The 19,451-nt window shown below is 42.1% G+C and overlaps 1 protein-coding gene across 1 annotated transcript in view; it reads right to left on the reverse strand.

Annotated features, from left to right (window-relative positions):
• TANC2 (tetratricopeptide repeat, ankyrin repeat and coiled-coil containing 2) overlaps nucleotides 1-19,451 on the reverse strand; it is a 331,215-nt gene that overhangs the window by 266,982 nt on the left and 44,782 nt on the right. The window contains exons 2-3 of the mRNA XM_063354919.1: nucleotides 12,166-12,304; nucleotides 9,176-9,321 (exon numbers count right to left, since the gene is read on the reverse strand). The gene's annotated coding sequence lies outside the window, so the exon portion shown is untranslated. The remainder of the gene's footprint in view (nucleotides 1-9,175; nucleotides 9,322-12,165; nucleotides 12,305-19,451) is intronic.

The following is a 19,451-nucleotide window of genomic DNA, read 5'->3' on the forward strand; positions in this document are numbered from 1 at the left end:
GCAGCAGATGGAAGTGCAGGGGGGAAAAAAAAAAAAAAGCCAGAGTCTTAGATGAAGGTAAAAGGCGCTTGGCCAAGAGATGATGAGCCTTGCGCCGTGCACCCAAGGTCTGTCAGAACGGGAGACTACTGACCTCCAGAAGGATTTAATTCCGTGTGATCAGAGCCCCTTTGCAGAAGGTCTTGCCCACTGACCTCACAAAATTTTCAGCGAAAGCAACAGTGCAACAAATGACATTGTGAAAGAAGGGTGTTAGACGAGATGTTAGAGCCTTGTTTGGGTAGCAGCGAGCAGAGTGCTTTTCAGTAAGATGATCGTGTCCCTTGTCTGCCCGGTGTTTACTCCTACCCTAAAACTTTTCAAATGCTGCCTGATGCTTTCTCATGTTTTCTTTTTCCAAATAGGTAGCTGAGTGAGAGTCCTTAATCCACCAACCAGATGCACACGCCTCAGTCCAGAATCCTGTGTCTAACAGAAAACACCCATTATTCAGAGAAGAACATCATATGTCAAACTGTAATTGCAGTTTTGAAAGAGAGGACATATTTATGCGGCTCATAATTTGGCAACAATACCAATCTCACCATTTCCCTCTTGAGAGGCGCTACAGGAGCTTTCATGACTGCATGCGATCAAGATAACATCTCGCCGAAATAACGCACCTCTGGCATACTGGGGTTCACCTATCAGAGAGGAAACAGCACTCAGTTGTAAACCAAGAAAAATCTTCATAATTGTGCCTTCTGCTTTGTTAATGTTACAGAACTAGTAGGCTCTTTCTAGACAAAAGATAGCAGAATTTGGATATGCGCTAGACCAAACTAGAGTACCAGCTTTGGGTATTTCCCCATTCAATTCTGCCAGGACCAACTTAGCTGCGTTTTTAAGAGTTCACAAGACCTCTGTTAATGACTGCAGATGGCAATCAGACAAACGTTCATTTGGGGTAGGAAAAGCTGCACGCCATTTTCTCCAGCTTTGGCACAGCTATTTATAGGCTGTGTTCAGTGGCTACTGTACCAATTCTGCATTACATGTGATGTTTATGGTCCTGAATAAAGATAAAGATACACTGAGAGCAGCTGAAAACTGCCTTTCCAGTTTGTCTGTGTCCATTCATTAAAATTCCAGCACATTATCCTTTGTAATTTATGTTCCAGCATTCTGGAAGGATACTATATATGGACTGGTACTTTGCCGTGATGGTCTCAAGACAGAGGCAGGACAAGACTCACTGGCAGACCAAATAGTATAGTTGGAAAAAAACATTAGAAAAGCTTTTCTGTTTTTTAACCCTTTGCTACTTCTGCAGAGTTCAGACAAAGTTTGCTCTTAAAGGAGTTGTGCACCCCAAAAAACTTGCCTCGCAGTTTCAATTACTGCAATCAGTTTAAGAAAAGACATTACTTCTACTAATAAGTCTTGTCCAAACTGAAGTGCCAGAAAAAGACAACCAGTTTCTGTGTTACTTTCTGCCTACCCCGCCTATCCTCTTATCCCCTGAGAGAATAACCAAATTTGCATCTTTAGCCTAAAGAAAAGACGATGACAACAACCTTCATGTACGCACAGGTCAACAGGAGACGCAAGGAAGCGTTGGTTCTCCATGACTGCAGTGAACAGGACAAGGGCTTAAAATGCAGCAAGGATGATTCTGATTGGAAATTAGGACTAATTTTCTAATTGCAAGGATGGTTAAGCATTAAAATGGACTGCGTGTAAAGACTGTGATGTCGCCAGCCACGGAGACCTGTAAGAACCGTAAGCATTTGTCATAAATAAAATAGATAGAGCTGGGCCTGATTTTGGGCAGTGGGGTAGTGACTTGGAGATCCCGTGTGAAATTCACAGCAGGCCTATGAAACCAGATGCAACGTAGGAATTGGAGCAGCAGCATTTTGCACAAGGCCTGCTGCAAATTACTATTTTCTAGATTAGCACGTCTTAAGATTTTCAGGCATATGGAAAATTATTAACTCTAAAAATTTCTCCCAGCTGATCATGAATCTTGTCATTAAAACATAGAACTTGGGACACTGTAAGGTTGATGTAAATGATACATGTTCTTTTGCGCATGTGTTGAATTGAAAAAATTTGCCACAGACACCCAAGGTATCCATAAGAAAGATAAACATTGCTCATCTTCACAACCAGACTTGGGAAATCTTCAGAAAAATACCAGTTCTAAAGCAGTGATAAGTACTTTACAAGCCAACAAAATAAGTAAGGCTACTTAAAGTAAAACTGTCAGAAATTCGATATGTTGCTTTAATAACCTGTATTTTAAAGAGTTCAATTTTAGTTATAGTCTTTTTTATGAAAGGAAACAGCTTTGGTTCACTCAATTTGTTTCTGTCAACTATACTGTAACTCTTAGCAGTGATGGAGTAAATGATATTTAGTGAAACTGCTAAAACAGTCCCATGTATTGCATTAACCCCTAGCAGTGCTAACAGAACACGACAGATTCTTTTCCAGCAGAGCATGTCTCCTGTGCAACTTGTACAATAAATCGGTGTAGATTTTTTTTTTATTATTATTATTGCTTGCTTACACCAAAATCCAAAGCACTGTATGAGAGCGCTGGTCTGGGCAGTTATTTTGTGAACCGAACAGCGACACCGATGCAGGGGTAAAGCACAGTAACTTTTTCTGGACGTAACAGCACTGAAATGGTTCCTGCCTCGTATTTCTGGGTTTTAGTTTATGATACTGAACCCACTGAAATCAGTCAGGGTTCTCCCACCGCCTTCACTGGGGAAAGACCTGACCTTTAGTGGTTGGTTTAGATGGAGCTGATGATCTCAACTAAGATCTAGCCAAGCATCCGGGTCCACAGGGTTTCGAGATCCCTCGGCTCCCACTGAAATGAGTCACAGTGACAGAAACCGCCACATTTTGCAGAAGTGAATCTCACAGCAGGAGGTGTGGAAATGCCTCTCGTCTGACAATTGCTCCAAGTCAAACCACCATAAAGAGTGAAGAGGATGCCTCCATCCAGCGCTCAGACACAATACCTGCTGAATTGTGTGTGAGAATAGTTTAAAAGCATTATTCCTATCTCTAGTAGGATCTTCCAACTCTGATACACTATCCCAAAAGGGCGTCATTATCATGAACCACAGCAAAGCTCCAAATCCTTTTTTCATGACATTCCTAAACTGTTTGCTCCACCCCGATTCATTTTAGGAAACTGATAAGACAGCTGTGAAAATACACCATGTAAAGCACTCTCATATTACAAACCAGCTGGCAGAATTTGCACTTTTTTTTTTTAGTCCCAAGGGAAAAAAGATTGTTGTTTATTCCCCTTTTCAAAAGGCACATGAACCAAAATGTAACCTTCTCTTCATTAACCCAATGGGTATCGTTAAGTAGGTGTGTACCGATAGAACATTTTGGCTTGCAATCATCAGCAAAGCAGCTGCCCCCGAAACATGTGTGGGCTATCCTCAAAAGGTTTTCTTATTATGAAAGGGGGTGTGGGTTTTTCCTTTCATGAAAACGCTCATCATTTTCACTGTTCCTCTTCAGTGTCTACTGTAACCATTACTGCATTTCTCATTTGACAGCTTTCTGTCGTCAGCTGATAGCTACAAAGGTCTGCAAAGCTTGTGTGTTCACCCCGGTCCAGCATTGGTAACACTTATTGGCAAATTTTTTTCTGAAACACGTATCTTAAAGGCAAGAACATGATCAAGATGCATCTTGCTTGGTCTGTTATGCTGCGTTCTGTTTGTACACCCTTCCTACAGTCCTTCCCGGCTGCTCTGTTATTTTTCTGAAACTTTTTTCTTACGCTTTCCTGAACTGCTGTTGTGCGCCATCAAGCTGTTGTTGTTTTACACCCTAGAGATGCTCGCAGTTCAGTGACAGATCCCTCTGCTAGAGATGTTAGCACTCTGTGATGCGGCACAGGAATCCGACTCTCCGGGATAAATGACACTATAGACATACTTGAGCTGAATTTACAAAGTGAAAAATGATGCTTTGATGCTGCAATTCCTTTTTAACGGTTTCCTTACTTCAGTTGATCCCAGCTGTCTGCTAGCAGTTATTATCCCAACCCTTGCCTCTTTCTCATCTCTTGTTTTTGCACCGAGACTTAGCAGCAGCCCACACATGAGAGAGTCATGTCTTCCTCTCGGGCCAGATGTGATGCCCACAGCCGAGACCCACAACTGAGAAACAAAGTTTGGTAATGGACTTACAGCTTAACCAGGCAACCCCCCCAGAGAGCTACAGATCACTTCTGCTACCACCAGACTCACTGTGTGCATGCTCCTGGCAAAGGATCCCAGGAATATCTCTCCAAATTATCTGCATTAAAATGCATCTGCATCCTGGGATGGGCAGGAAGGGAAGGGCTCTCTGCCACAGCTTTCAGTCCCTTTCAGTACTATTTTAGCCAAAAGCTGAGCGAGTGAGTGAAATGTTCACCTAAAGTAAATGTATCCCTTAGGATGCCAAAAAATATGGAATGTAGTTTCTACATGACCGTTGTCATCTTGCAGGGATCCTGAGAAAAGGGAATTTGGGGGCTGGGTACTCAACTGGAAGATGTAACAGAGGTGCTCTGCTGCTTTGTCCCTAGGAAGGAGTTCCACGTGTAAATTCCTCTGGGAATATTATTGCTTTCCTCAGCATCCCATCCTAGTTGCTTTTGAAATCTACAAAGGATTGTAAGTGAACGGAACCAATGAGAGCATGGCTGTGTGGATCGTGCCTCTCTGAAGCCTTCCTGTGGGTTTCTTCTCTGAAAGAGGGTGATTTGATAGAACAAACCACTGTATGCAACCAAGTACTGCCCGAGTGCTCCACAATGAGCTGGAGCCTGGGTAATTCAGAACGCCACTCGAGCCCTACAACTCCTGCCTATAGCTTTCTCATGCCATTTTTTCCATTATGAATATCTGTTGTGTAACATCAGACACTTTGCAGTTAATTTTTTTAAGGTAAGACATATTTGAACAGAATCAAAAATAAGCAAGAGCTAAAATATCTGCAGTGCTGGGGCTGTGCCAAACACCCACAGATTCTGTACCCTGTACTCAAGTCTTGTCAAGTAGCTCAGCACATCTTTATTCTAATCATTTACTTTCATTTCATGCCTAACAGAGAATTGTCCTGATTACTCAAGCAAAGCACAGCAAGAAAAGTACAGAAAACATTTGGCCAGCTTTGGGCACTTGGTGCTGCTATCAGTATTCTAACCTCCACAACGCTCTTCGGTTGAAATATTTAGGTATATGTGCAATGACACACATGGCTCCTGACTCTTCTTCCACCAAGCCTTTTAAATAAGTAATCAGATAACTCTAAGCAGAGAGGCAGCAAGAACTGTCAGACGTTATAGCCTCACTTGTGCCACCGAGAAAGGCCAATGGTTAGTAATTCTTTCTGGCAACACAACTCAGTCTGGCGTTTTCAACCCACATCCATTTAACGTCATCCTCATGACCATGGACACCGAGGCACTGCAGAAGATAACTAAGCAAGTGCTTTCACATGGACACGCTTTGCGTATCTGCATGGAGAGCACTAGGTTATGGGATAAAACGCTCCCCTCCACACAAAGAAAGGAGCACAGAGGAAACTGCCAGGCAGAGAACCCCTCCAGTGAGCTAATCGGAGAACAGAGCACCCAGACCTGCTCCTCCCAGCGCTACTGGCTGCACCTGGGAAAAGGGAGCTCCAGCAGCCTGGGCTATCGGGCTAGTGGATTTGGCCACCCCCTAACGGGCACCAGCCTCTACAGACAGGTCCATGCAGCAATCTACTTACAGGGCATTTCTCAAGGGACCAGCATCACCAGTGGAACATTTTTGAAGTCTTTATAAAAAGAATTCAAAAAAATCACTGCTCTAATCAGAACGGGCATAGAGTGTGAGGAGACCCTGTCTGATGAAATAAGGTTTTCAGGAAACTTAAACATTAACAAATGCTTGTGTGTTGTGAGGAACTGAAGTTGCTACTTTATTCATGTTATAAAAAAAATGAGTGATTCACCAGTAATCTGCATGCCATTTCCAAGCACATAAAAGAAAAAAAAAAACAAAAAACACAATAGCTCCAACACAGTTCTGTGATCAAGGACGATCAGTGTACCCATGACAAGTGTCGTCACTACACTGGGTGTTCTGAAGGCATTTGAAAGTAAGTACTCTGGCAGAGCCAGGATGGTAGTATGAAGGGAAAAAAAAGAAAAAAGAAAAAAAAGATGGCAAAAGGAAAAGAAAAAAAAGGCGGCAATGCTCCCCACCTAAAACACCATAAACAATGACAACACTATTTGATCGCTCTCACCGCAGCCGCGGGGACACCTCCTATGATATCAGTTGGACCTGATGCAGCTGAAGCTGTTTTTTTTCCCTAGGAACTTCCTAAAAATCTCTCTGCTGCAATAAAACACTCAACTCGTGACAATATGGTAATGCAATACCCATTATACAATGCCGTCAATACACTGTGGCCTAAGCAACTTTGCCCAAAGATACCATCATAAGCTAAAGGAAAGAGACCGGCTGCTCTAGAAAGAGTGAATTAATGCCAGCCAGGTTTTCTCCTCTCCTGTGAAAGGGCACGCTGCAAACTCCTTCCCTCGAGGAGGCTCTGCAAGTGGAGTTGCTGTTTGTATGCATTCCAATTTGGAATTAAGAATGTTTCTGTACTCACTCACCATCGCAGAAGGTCATATTTTTTCCACCTCTTCTTTTGGTGCAAAAATCAAAAACTCAACAACAACAGCCCCCCACAAGAAACATCAGACAACTTCTTGCCTGAATTCACTTCTTTCTTTTATAAATTTGTACTGTTGAATAATTTGTCCTATTTAAGAAAGATTTTTGAATTTGAATAATTATTCCTATTTAAGAAAGATTTTAGGAGCAGATATAGGAAGGCAGACTTAAGTCTTTTAAGAAGAAAGTCTTTTAAGAAAGAAAGAATTAACTAGTCAAAGCAGCACAGCCCAAATGACAGCAACAACACAGATACAAAGGAGAAGCCAACTTTTTCAGAAGTCTTCAGTATTTACCCTTTTAGTTAATGTCAACACGGTATGTAGATTTTTTTTTCCCCAGAGGGGAAGAGGTAAGAATGAATCTTGAGAACGTAGGTAGAAGACCAGGAGGGTACAGAGATCTGTAGGGCAGGGCTAACACACGTACACTCTACAGGTTTATAAAGACAGACTGCATGCACGCAGTATTGTCAAGAGTTTGCTTTGATTTTAAAGCCCGTACACTAGGACAGTTCTCCAGAGGTGCAAAAACGCTCATCCCACAGCATTCTGGCCTCAAATTTAGGAGGTATTTTTCAACTAGAATCATAGGATTTGATGAAAATAGGACTTGAATTCTGAGAATCGCACTAAATGACATGAGGAAAAAAACAGGGTATAGCAGAGGTAGTTCAGCAGAGCATGGAGACATGGTGAAAGTCAGTTTTAAGCACACAGAGATGAAAATAATCCAAGGGAACAATTCCTTTTCCACCAAGGAACCTCTTTGTATGCAAACTGAAAAGATAACATCTTTTCTTTGTGACTTGCAGAATAAAGACACTTCCCTTGACTAGGCAATGTGCGAAGAGAGAACAAACGTCATTTCTTCATCTGGAGCTCAAACAGACAAGAAACACCACTGACTAGTTTGTTCCAGTCAGAATCAGGAGAAAGACAGTAAAAAACCAGCCGGTTTTCCTTTAGATTCACTTTGCCCACACTCCAGATTACGCTCACTTTTATAGGAGACAGAGATCATTCGCGCTCTTCTGTTGAATGAAAACCAGCTGCCAGGCCACTGGTATCAAGGAGAGGCGATCCGTCTGATTTGTTACTACAAGCATCCGTGATTAGGGCACACAGGGAGTGCTGACTGTACCAAACCAAAAAACACTACAAGAATATGGTCAGCTCGAAGGTGGAGACTGGAACAAGGAGAAAGGCAAGACTGAGGCAAGGTCAAACAGGAAATTTATGAACTACCCGTGTTAGGGAAATGCTGAGGACTCCTGTCGCTCCAGAGCAGCAAGACCAGTGGCTGATAAAGGTCACCCTGAATTGGTCATGGTGACTCTTTACATCCAGAGATCTGAGAGTATAACCCCACTGTAACACTAATGCCCTTCTATGGACAGTACTTAAGTTTGTCTCTGTCCTACCTCTTAGGCTGTCTGCCCTCAGAGCAGAATTTCCAGCAGAGGTGGCTTACATTCTAATATGGAGTTAATGATTGACTCTAAGAGTTCCTCAGGTCATATTGTTAATAAACCTGCAAAAGAGTATGAGCTAGAAGGCAAAAGTAACCTTGTAGCCCAGCTTTTGGAACAATAGCTTCAGGATTTGTGTCCTGAAAAAGTTTGGGTGCAGAAGAAAAATTAAGTCAAAGGTGAGAACAATTAACTTCAGAGAAAAAAAATCTAAATCGCAAAATCAAAGCATTCAAGAACTTAAAGTTAAGGTAGTCCCGAAAGGAAGAAGCCTGAAAGAGTGCTTAAGAATTCCGATTTGAGCAGAAACTAGAATATTCCTATAGAGAGTAAGCTGTGATTTCAATAATGCTCCACAAGGGCATATTTCTGTTTTGTGCTTTGTTCCTTACATACAGGTAATAAATAGAGACTCCTTGTAGCTTGGCGAGATGATTTGATCAAGGCTGAATTTATTAGAATAGGAAAAGTAAGCAAACATAAAAAAAAATATCTCAGAGTCCGTGCAACTCTGACGGGAAACAGTCATTTGTCAAGGCAGCAGGGTGATTTTTCTTTGTTGGAGGAGGACAGTGAGGCCCTGGCAGGAGGTACAGGGAGCCCAGGCTGGATTTATGGGAGAAAGAGAAGGTTCACCGAGAAGTGCGCAGGGCCAATTTTTGCTGGAGTCTGAAATAATTTTTCAATTATTAACCTTTTGAGTAAAAGGCAGATAATTCTTACACCTTGGGGAAAAGGGACTATCTAAACTAATGGCTGGGTACCAGATTTCCAGAAAGCCACAGAGCAGGGTACAGTACATGCTGGATCCAAACTAATACAGGAAAGAAGAGTGCCTGGCTCAGGAAGTTCAAGATTTAGACACACTTTTTGTCTTACAAAAAGATACGCTTGGAAGTTTTAATGTCACCTTCCAAAAGCATTCTTAATACAGGCCTATAGCATTCAAATTATTATCCCTTACCTTATACCTCCCTGGAAATTGCTTTCGAGGCCTTATACAGTGTCTGATGCAGTCAATGGGAGTGGCTTTTGAACAACTTCCAGAAGAGCCATTAAAGTTCCTTTTTGGCTGCCTTCAGAACATGCTGCAAGTTTCAGCTATGAAACCTGTGTATACGAACAAGAAAAAATCTGAACGAGTTAAAGAGGAAAACATTCTTCAAGCACACTTTGTGCGGTCCATCAGTATGGACACACCACAACAGCAGCAAGTGACGGAGGACACAGACACTATTAATTCTAGTAATCCATCTGATGTTCAACTATAGAAACAATATTTATGATGCTCAAGAAGCTTTAGGAGAAAGAAAAAAAAAAAAAAAAGGTACAGCACCGGGAAAACCATTTACAAACTGCAATATTTGAGAATGATCTCATATAAAAAAAGATTAAGTGCAGCAAAACGTGTAACTAGAAATGAGAGAGTGACATGTCTTATGATTTAGCATTTGAGGAATATATAACAGGTTTTGCCAAGAATTATTCACATACATCTGCACAATCCCCATCCGTCTATTTTTACTTTTTTTGTGGGCCAATAAAGAGAGCTGTGTATTGTCAATCCTAAAAATAAGCGCTTAAGCTTTAAAAACCATTTGTATCACAGTACAGAGAAGAATGATTGTGTTCAAATTAACCTTTCTCACAGCTTATGTGGCTTCAGCCTTATTAGACTGAGAGCACAGCATAACCTTTTCTTCACCTTCAGACAGGAACAAGAAAAAACACATAAGAAAAAAGGGTTGGATAACCCTAATCAGAGACCACCTTAGCCCAGTCTTCCTGCTTTTGCATCCTATGAACTCTTTTCTCCAGGGGTTTTGCAGCCCAGGGAAGCCGTTCTACCCTGTAGTACACAGGTTTTCCAAGAGGTCACACCAGATACATCCATGGTCCCTGTTGGCCTCAAAAGCTCAAGGTGAAATCCTGGCTCCATTCAAATAAACAGCAAAACTCCCTTGTCTTCGAAAGGCATTTCCCACGGTAAATTCTAAAGTCATTTGCAGAACTGTCCATCTGCTTAATTGTTCACCCCTGTTGTTGGTTTCTGTCAGCGTTACCTTCCCTGCATACCTAATAGTGGATTTGCTCTAGTTACTTAGTTAATTAGCTTTCAGAGCATCTACTGTATATACCAGGTAGGGGTATTTGAATGGCCTATAGCTTAATAATGGCTAAATAAAAAAAATGCTGATTTGCTTCCCCTAAGGCAAGCTTCAAAAATTAGGGACAATTCTCCTAAGTTCTCAAACACACATTTACAACTGGCCATAAAAACCCAGAGGTGATTTTCCTGGAGGAGGGACAGAGATTACATGGGCTAAGGTTAGGCACTAGGTCTTCCCAACGTCACCTTTGCCACACAATAAAGGCAACACCATGCAACCCGCTCCTCATCATCTGCCTCCTTGCCAAGCAAACCACGCTTTAGTTGTCCTGCATTGATACTGGCTCTTTTATATTCCCTTTCCATACAGGAGAAATCCATAATCTGACAAATGCTGAGAATATAGTCCCCAAACTCTCCTTATTTACAATACTGGAGTGTTACTGGTATTGACAAAACCATTCTCCGGTGGATGCCATAAAACTAGTAATTTATTCAACCAACGCTATTTCAACGCACATTGTTTATTCAGTTGACATTTCCTATAGTTTGTTTAATTCACGGCAGTGACACCTATAGGTGAGAGCTGGGCAAATTAACCCGCTTTTGAAGCTAGGGACAACCATCAAAGCCAGCCAGAGCGCCCACAGCTGTTTGCATTTGTTTATAATACAAGGGATAATTTTAGCAGCATTCCCTTTTGTTTTTCCCTCTATTTAGAAAACAAATGCTAAACCTGCTGGGGAATATTCAAGAGCTCACTTGCCATTACCATAAGCCATACATTACCCTCATCGCCAACAACAGGACTAAAAATCACGGTTTCTAGAAGAGGGAGCTGAGTAGATGAGTGTTGCTGAGCTGTCGGGACATTTGTTGCGGGTCGGAGCTGCCAATCTAACGAGAGTTTTGCCTTTCAGCTAACACAGTTTTATTCATGTGCAGTAAAGGTCCTCCCCTTTTTCTTTGCTTCCAACTGGCCTTCCAGATGCTATTTTTGCTACGTGTTCATGACAAACCTATTCAGTACTGCAAAAAAGCCAAAGGTTCTTTACACCAGTAATTTAGTTATGTCTGCTACGGCTCCATTGAAAATATCGCAGCTCCACTGCTGGGGCTTTTGACAGCACAGTGTAAACACACAACTGCAGGCAAACAAGTTAAAAGCACAATGAAAAGATAACAGCTGGAAGACATGAGTCCAGTGCATTGTTCCCTTGGATTTATGCAGTTCCTTATTCTTGTGCAGTCAACTTAGAGTATTTCTAAAGAAGTTGTGTTTATGTGTTTTATGCATACTTTGCCTCGCTGTTAATAACAACCCAAGAGGCAACGCAAAAGAAAATGGGGCCCGTGGCAAAGACAGCTCAGGCGTAAGCGACGAATAAAATCAAATGGGAGCCTCAATTCCCTCATTTCCTATTGCTTAAATCCTCGGCTTTGCAATTCTAACACCATTTTCATTGGTGTAATGTCATTTCCTATAATCTTTCGATTCGTTGTTTGGAGGAAATAGGAAAAGCAAGTTCTTTTTCTCTCCTCCATGCTTCATCATTGGTAGGAGAATTTGAAGAGGTCCGAAGTTTTTGACAAAAATATTTTTATTAGAAAAGTAAGATTTCCCTTAATTTCAACTGTAATTGGAAAAGGATTGCTTCCAAACATGTTTTCAGTCTTCTGTAGGGTGAGCTTTCCCTCCGGACATATGCACAGACTTCCCTGCTATTTTCCAAATTTTTCCAGTTGGAAGACAGTATGAATGTTTGGGAAACACTGTCAAGCTTTGGAACACTTTCCAAATGAAAATAACTTTCAGTTTTGAAAGTAACACTTGCAGTACTTACCAGGTGTTAAATCTTTGATGCGTTAACTTTTCAAGTGACAGGATGACCCTGAGGCTGTTTTTAGGCTATTTCTGTATAAAATGTCAGGTTCCTGCTCCAAAGAAGACTCTAGAGCTCTTGTAGATCAACAGTCATGTTTCTAGAATGGAAAAGAGAAGACTGCTTACGCAAGGGGATGTCAACACCTTCCAGTCTCAACTGAGCAGTGGGGTTGAAGAACACCAGCCTTACCAACACAGACACAGGTTGTATCACTACATTATCTTAAAGATCTACGGTAAAAGACATAATAATATAAGAATAGCTAATGCGTTTTTTCCTGAATCGAGCATTACATGCAGAACCTATATGATTATATGATGAATTATGCAGTAATAATATGACCCAGCAATAAAAATGGAAATTCAGTGGGCAGTCTGTAAACTGTAAGTTTTCCTAAAAACCAACCTGTAAATATCTGCAGAGGAATCAGCATCCTTGGAAAACAATGAGTCATAGATCTTTTTTTTCTTTCCTTGACATACTGAGCACAAAAAGGAGCTAACACAGATAGCAGCTGCTAGCATGTTTGTCTTACGCCGATTTCTTCATGTCTGAGAAGAAAATGAATCCTTTTAACAAAAGAGTAGATAAATATTTGTCCTGTGGGTTTTTTGTTTTGTTTTGTTTTCCCTTAGATGAAGCGCTCTCATTTTCAGTCACTTATTCCGTGTGTATCTTGGCTTTTGATGTTGCGTTGCTCTCGCTCAAAATTCATTAAATCAACATTTTGCCATGAAGAGATTCCCACATTAACCTGGAATACATTCAGATGACTCACAGGGGAATGACCATCATAAAGAGCGTAGAGGATGTAAATATAATTTAGTCCAAGGTGTATGTCTTACCAGGATGGATTCTACCAGCGTAACTCATATTGGGTAGCATGCTAACTTACAAGCCGATCCGTTTAACCTAATGGCATAATTTACATAATAAATTAGAGAAAGATTTTCAACAGTGATCACCACCTGGCAAATCCGTGACACTCATGAACAAATATTTTAAAATAAACTTGTAGAGCTTTTTTTCTGATTTTACCAGATGTTTGGCCTATTTTTTGAAATCTAGTTTCTTACTATTCAATGAGAATACTGGCAGAGGAATGACAAAGAACACAGCATTGCAGATGTGTGCATACAAATGTAAGGCCTCGTTCCACGTGAAGCTCGTTGCATAAACAGAGTGAAAGTACTACAGTAAATAAAGGCATGACCTGCTTCATACAGGATGCATTTTCACGCCTTTATTTCAGCTTTGTTTCTTCATGTATGTGTAGAAATGAGCACAAGAAGGGGAATCGACTATTAAAAGTGTCATTCTGTGAATGAGAGCTGAGGCAGCTCAATAGTTTAAGACACGACAGGTTGTATCTTCAGTGCTGTAGTAGCTTAGTTACATGCCATCTCGTCCTCCAGTACACGGCACACCGTGCCGCGCAGGGAAGGCAGGGACACCCAGGAGGTGCACAGGCAGGCGCGGGTCCCCTGCCACCGACCCCAGCTGCACCCTCTCCCCACCCCGGCTGTTCCACACGCGGTGCTTTGGCCCAGGAACACCTTCTGTTCATGCCTCACCCCAGCTGTCGCCGATGTGTACCAAGGAGATGCTCTTAATCTTTCTCTTCTTTTTCCTATCTGAAGGCTTACATTCCTTTCCTAGCTTGTAAACAATGCATGGTATTTAGCCTTGAAGTGCAGTTTACATGTAGCTATAGTTTCCTCACAAGTGTAAAGATTTTTTTTCCCCATCTGATCCATTTCAAATACTGCAGTCATTTGTAACGCATATTCATACTGTATCACCTTGGTGTTGACTCTTTAGCCCCACTGGGATCAAATATTTAAAATACAACTAATAAATTAAATGTAGACTTTGATTCCCTGCCACTCTATCCTTTATAATCCACAGATAAATTATACAGACAGAATCCCTCCAGAAGTACAGAAAAGAACAGATTTTAAATTGGATTGACAGCAATGGTCATTCACAGGCAGTAAGTACCCACTCATGTATTACACAGACTGTGGATAAACGGGAAATTGTTACCTTCAGAACTGTCAGTTCCTCACCTGACATTTACTACAAAAGATGAAAAGAGCCAGTTACAGCTGACAACAGACTGGATTGAAATTGTACAAAGTATGAAGATTTAGAATATGATCTGCTTCAGTGAAGGCTGGGACACACGCACCTGATTAAAATAAGGACGGTCAGTTATTTTGAAGGTGATAAAATCTATTCTCGCAAAATAACAAAGATCAACTTTCACGAACTATTTGCTAAATAGGTGGGATGTGAAATTACTTCCCCTGACAATGAACATTCCTGGGGGAATAGTAAATGCACAGCCCAACATAACAGAAAATTTGAAATAAAATCACACGGGGCATTTTTAAGTGTCATCGTTTGTTAATGCTGACATATGTGACTAATCACAGTCAATTTAGTGTTGATGTTAAGTTTGTCATTTTTACCAGGGTTGAGTAATGTTAAATATCACTGTGGGCAGGTGTGATTGTTATTTAAAATAAAATTGATACAAGATATGAAGGACCACATCTACAGTTGGTGTAACAAGTTAGTACTGCCCATTTCAGGACAGTGGAGTGATGCCAAATTAAATCATCTAGGAGCTTGTCTTGCTGTATCTAAATGAATTCTTACATGCTGTTAAAAAAAAAAAAAAAAAAAACAAGCACCAAACCCAATAAAAAACTGTGCAATCAAAAATAATGTTTGCATTTGTTTCAAGAAGTACGTGCACAAATTAATCTCAGGCTTTGGATGTACGAATTCTACAGCCAAGGCTTTTGATGTTGCGTTGCTCTCGCTCAAAATTCATTAAATCAACATTTTGCCATGAAGAGATTCCCACATTAACCTGGAATACATTCAGATGACTCACAGGGGAATGACCATCATAAAGAGTGTAGAGGATGTAAATATAATTTAGTCCAAGGTGTATGTCTTACCAGGATGGATTCTACCAGCATTAGATGGTAGATGGGTTACCTGCCATTCCTGGTTAGGAATGCCTACTCCTAACTCCATCAAGGTTAGGATGGGGTTTGCCCTTGAAGAATTAAACAGATGCCTTAGGTTTGGTTTGCCTTTCCTTTTTTTTTTTTTTTTTTTTTTTTTTTTTTTTTTTTACCCCAGTTAAAAGCACTGATTAGCACCAGAGCCAGCAAACCAGAAAAGATGGACACATCAAATGTGGTACTTCACAGACTACCCCGGACCTCCTGCACAAACAACGCCTAGCAATCCAAACTGCAGTTTATCCTCTGTATGCTGTCCATGCTGTCTTCTGAAATCCATTACAAGAAGGTTACTACAGACAAGAAGTTACAATTTCTCTGTAACTCCAAACATATCTAATAAGTCCTCGCTGCTCCTTCTCCTCGTTCAGAGGACAGAAAGAACTGCCACCACAACAGGTCATTAGCTATCTTCTTGGAACAGCACATGCTTAACAACCTGAGAGCCTGACATATAGGCCCCTGCGGTTTCAAAATCCTATGCACTCATGACGAAATGAGAAGGAATGGGTTACTCCATATGAAAGGAGGTCATAAAAAGCATGCAATCAACTTGCTAGTGGATATTTAGGAGCTGGCTCGAAACAAGATGCTGGCAGGTTGCAACCACTGGGGATAATGTGCCTCCTTCTCCAGCCGCCAGTGTTGAGAAGATCCACAAAATACAAGGAAATCCACAATACAGTGCCAAACCAGCAAATCAGTGTGTTTCCCTGTGATTTCATCGCACCCGTACTCTGCTGCTTTGAACACGCGCACCATGTTGCACGCCTCGATCCGTGGGTGTGCAACTCCACACCCCACCAGGATCCCACCTCCGCAGCACACTCTTCAGAGGTCTCATGAGAGACACATACTTTTATACCCACAGTCTACAGTCTGTCATACCTACCCTTGTCAGGTCTCTGATACCACAAAATCGTTAAAGTTAACATTAAGCACGTACATAGTTGTATTAGCTTAAATAGGAGGGGTTGTGTGCTTGAAGTTAATCCTTGCATAAACTATTTCCTCGTGTTCAAATCAAGGTGACTGACTGTTCTTGGCAATATGGACTATGCTGTTCTATCTGTTTGTCTATCAGGGGAGACCTGACAGGCAACCTCGGGGAGGATATGACTACAGTATAAATATTTAACACAACTTTACATTTTAATTTCATCATCCGTCTTCGTAATGATTTCCTAAGCTTTACTAATAATTCACATCCTCCTCCATGAGGCAGGTTATTATCAAAAGCCCTCTGAAGTACAGGGAAGATAAAACCACAAAAGGAACTAGTATCAGAGCAGGAACTAGAAAAAACAAACTTTCAAAAAGCATTTCAACACCTGTGTTTTGGGAGGCTTGTCCCGAGACATGACATCTGATCAGCTGCAAACCTGGGAAGCTAAGGATGCATCTCTTTTCACACGGTGCAGATGGCATCACTTTAATTACTGTTCAGCATCACGTGTTGAATAGAACTTTTTTTTTTTTTTTTAAATAAATGGACTGTTGTCTTCATCTTCCTATGAATGTTCCCACATTGAACATTCAAATGAGGGAAAGCAGAGGAGGGGGAAAAATCCCCACAAAACAGGGATCTTTCTGTAGTACTCCACAGGAATTATTTCACACCAAAAAGACAAAAGTTGACAGAATGAACATATGATCAAAATCATGGGCAATATTAAAAAGCACCGGCTGCATTTCCTAGTTACGGGAGCGTAGGACCGGGTTGCTTGGTAACACAGCCTGCCAGCTCCAGCCACGATCCGCTCGGAAATCAGCCATAAAAGGAACTCCCATGCCATTGCAGCGTTGCTACGGCAACATGCAGAAGTGATGGATCCCAAGTTAGAGACACACCTTAAGCAAGAATATGTTTCCTCTCATTTTAAACACTTTCCAACCCATAAATACATGGAGTCACCAATTCTAAATAGCTGCCAGCAAGGCTAACTTATGGGGGGTTTTGTTAGCATTCACATCATTTGAGACTTTGCACATGTAGTAAAGCAATTAGCAATGAAAAAAAAACCCAAAACATAATGTCTGCAGCACCGGATTGCAAGCAGTTCATCAAACAATAAGGTACAACACACAGCAGACGTGTAACTGCATTCTTACGGTCCATTAAAAACAGAAAGAGGAGGGTACTGCATCTGGTAGAGGTGAACTACAGCGGAGCTACAGCGGGTAATGGGTACCAGTGGGGCAGCGCATTCACAAGCCCCGGGTTTCAGCAGCGATGCTACAGGGCAGCCTCAGAGGCTGGGACAGAATCATAGAAGGGGTTGGGTTGGAAGGGACCTTAAAGATTATCTAGTTCCCACCCCCCTGCCCTGGGCAGGGACACCTCCCACCAGCCCAGGTTGCTCCAAGCCCCGTCCAACCTGGCCTTGAACCCCTCCAGGGATGGGGCAGCCACAGCTTCTCTGGGCAACCTGGGCCAGGGGCTCACCACCCTCAGAGGGAAAAATTTCTTCCCGAGATCTCATCTAAACCTCCCCTCTCTCAGTTTAAAACCCTTCCCCCTCGTCCCATGGCTCCCCTCCCTGCTCCAGAGTCCCTCCCCAGCTTTCCTGGAGCCCCTTTAGGGACTGGAAGGGGCTCCAAGGTCTCCCCGGAGCCTTCTCTTCTCCAGGCTGAACCCCCCCAGCTCTCTCAGCCTGTCCCCACAGCAGAGGGGCTCCAGCCCTCGCAGCATCTCCAGGGCCTCCTCTGGACCCCTTCCATCAGATCCATGTCCTTCTTATGTTGGGGACTCCAAAGCTGGACACAGTACTCCAGGTGGGGTCTCAAGAGAGTGGAGTAGAGGGGCAAGAGCGGAGGAGAGGGACTGGCTGGCTGCAGGTGCCTGCCCTGCATCTGAGCAAGGCACCTGCTGCCATTCCAGCCCACCAGCCAGCCCACACAGCCTGGACTTTAAAGCATGATTTAGCTGACCAAGCAGGGATGATTTGCAGGTGGGGCAAATCACACCTTTGGGAGACTGACCATGAACTTGCTCTCCAGGACTGCTGAGTGATCCAGGATAAGCGGCTCAGATGGAGATACCCATGTTCAAAACACCCACTTTTGATCTGACAGATCCTACCCTTACACCATCTCACTGCCCCACTGCAAGCAGCTGTAACACAGCTATATCAGACTATCTGACTAAAAACCTGTCACATCCTAAAACACCAGTCTGATGGAGGGAACATTTACTACAACCATGTGGAAGAGTAAGTTTGTTGACTCCTAGAAGTAAGTTTCCCCCTTGAAGCCAAAGAGTTACGTGGGTTTGCAGGATGTCAGCATCAACGCAAGGTGCAAAGCTTTTACTTCTAGCAGCTGCCGTCCACCACCTCATTCCTGCGCAGTGATTACACCATTAACCAGACACATACCTTGACAGGGAACTTCACTTTTCAAAGTCAATCAGTGCCAGCTTGTAACAGTGTCAAGTCCGCATTCATCTCACTGGCGGTAGCCAGATCCTCGGGCAAACACCAAGTGCAAACGATGAGGACAGACACAGAGCTTCTCTTTCTGTTGCTGTGACATGCCAATGACTGGCAACGGAGTACGAGGGGGGTTAACAGAAGCTGAGTTCTTTTTCTCCTGAAAATGTCTAAAACAGCCCCACGAACCAAAATTATAAAATAATTATACTCCGCCTTGAGCTGAACACAAAAAGGTTATTCACTACAAAGCCCTAGCAACCATCTTAGCCTTAAAGAAAAAGAAAGCAGACTGCCAAAGCAGTAATGAAATGACACACAACTGTTAATTTCATGTCTGTTTTTCAGAAGTCTGTAATAATAACCAGTAATTCCTTACAAAGCATCCATTCTTGTTCCCTAATTCCCACCTAGGGATATTAAAAGGCTTAACCATTCCCTAGCTGTGTCTTTTAGGAAGATAACGTCCACTTTAGTCCTTAAGTAAAAATACACAAATCTTTTTTAAGGGAAATAATCAAATTTATAAAGGCTCTATAAAAGTGCTCAAATGAATCCAAAGGGCTTTGCAGGACCAGTAATGACAGCTGAACATACAGATTAATTCCTTCCGTGGGCCAACATGAGGTGAGTTTGATGGCCTCAGCACAGTGCTTCATATCAGAAGGTCACCTTGCAGAGTCTTAACAGTTCTGAGCAGAAAAGAATGAGAACTGCACTAAACCAAAGTTGCACAGGTTCACGCTGTAAGTAGCCGAAAATAGACAATTTC

The sequence above is a fragment of the Chroicocephalus ridibundus genome, chromosome 17, assembly GCF_963924245.1.
Source record: "Chroicocephalus ridibundus chromosome 17, bChrRid1.1, whole genome shotgun sequence".
Lineage (NCBI taxonomy): Eukaryota > Metazoa > Chordata > Aves > Charadriiformes > Laridae > Chroicocephalus > Chroicocephalus ridibundus.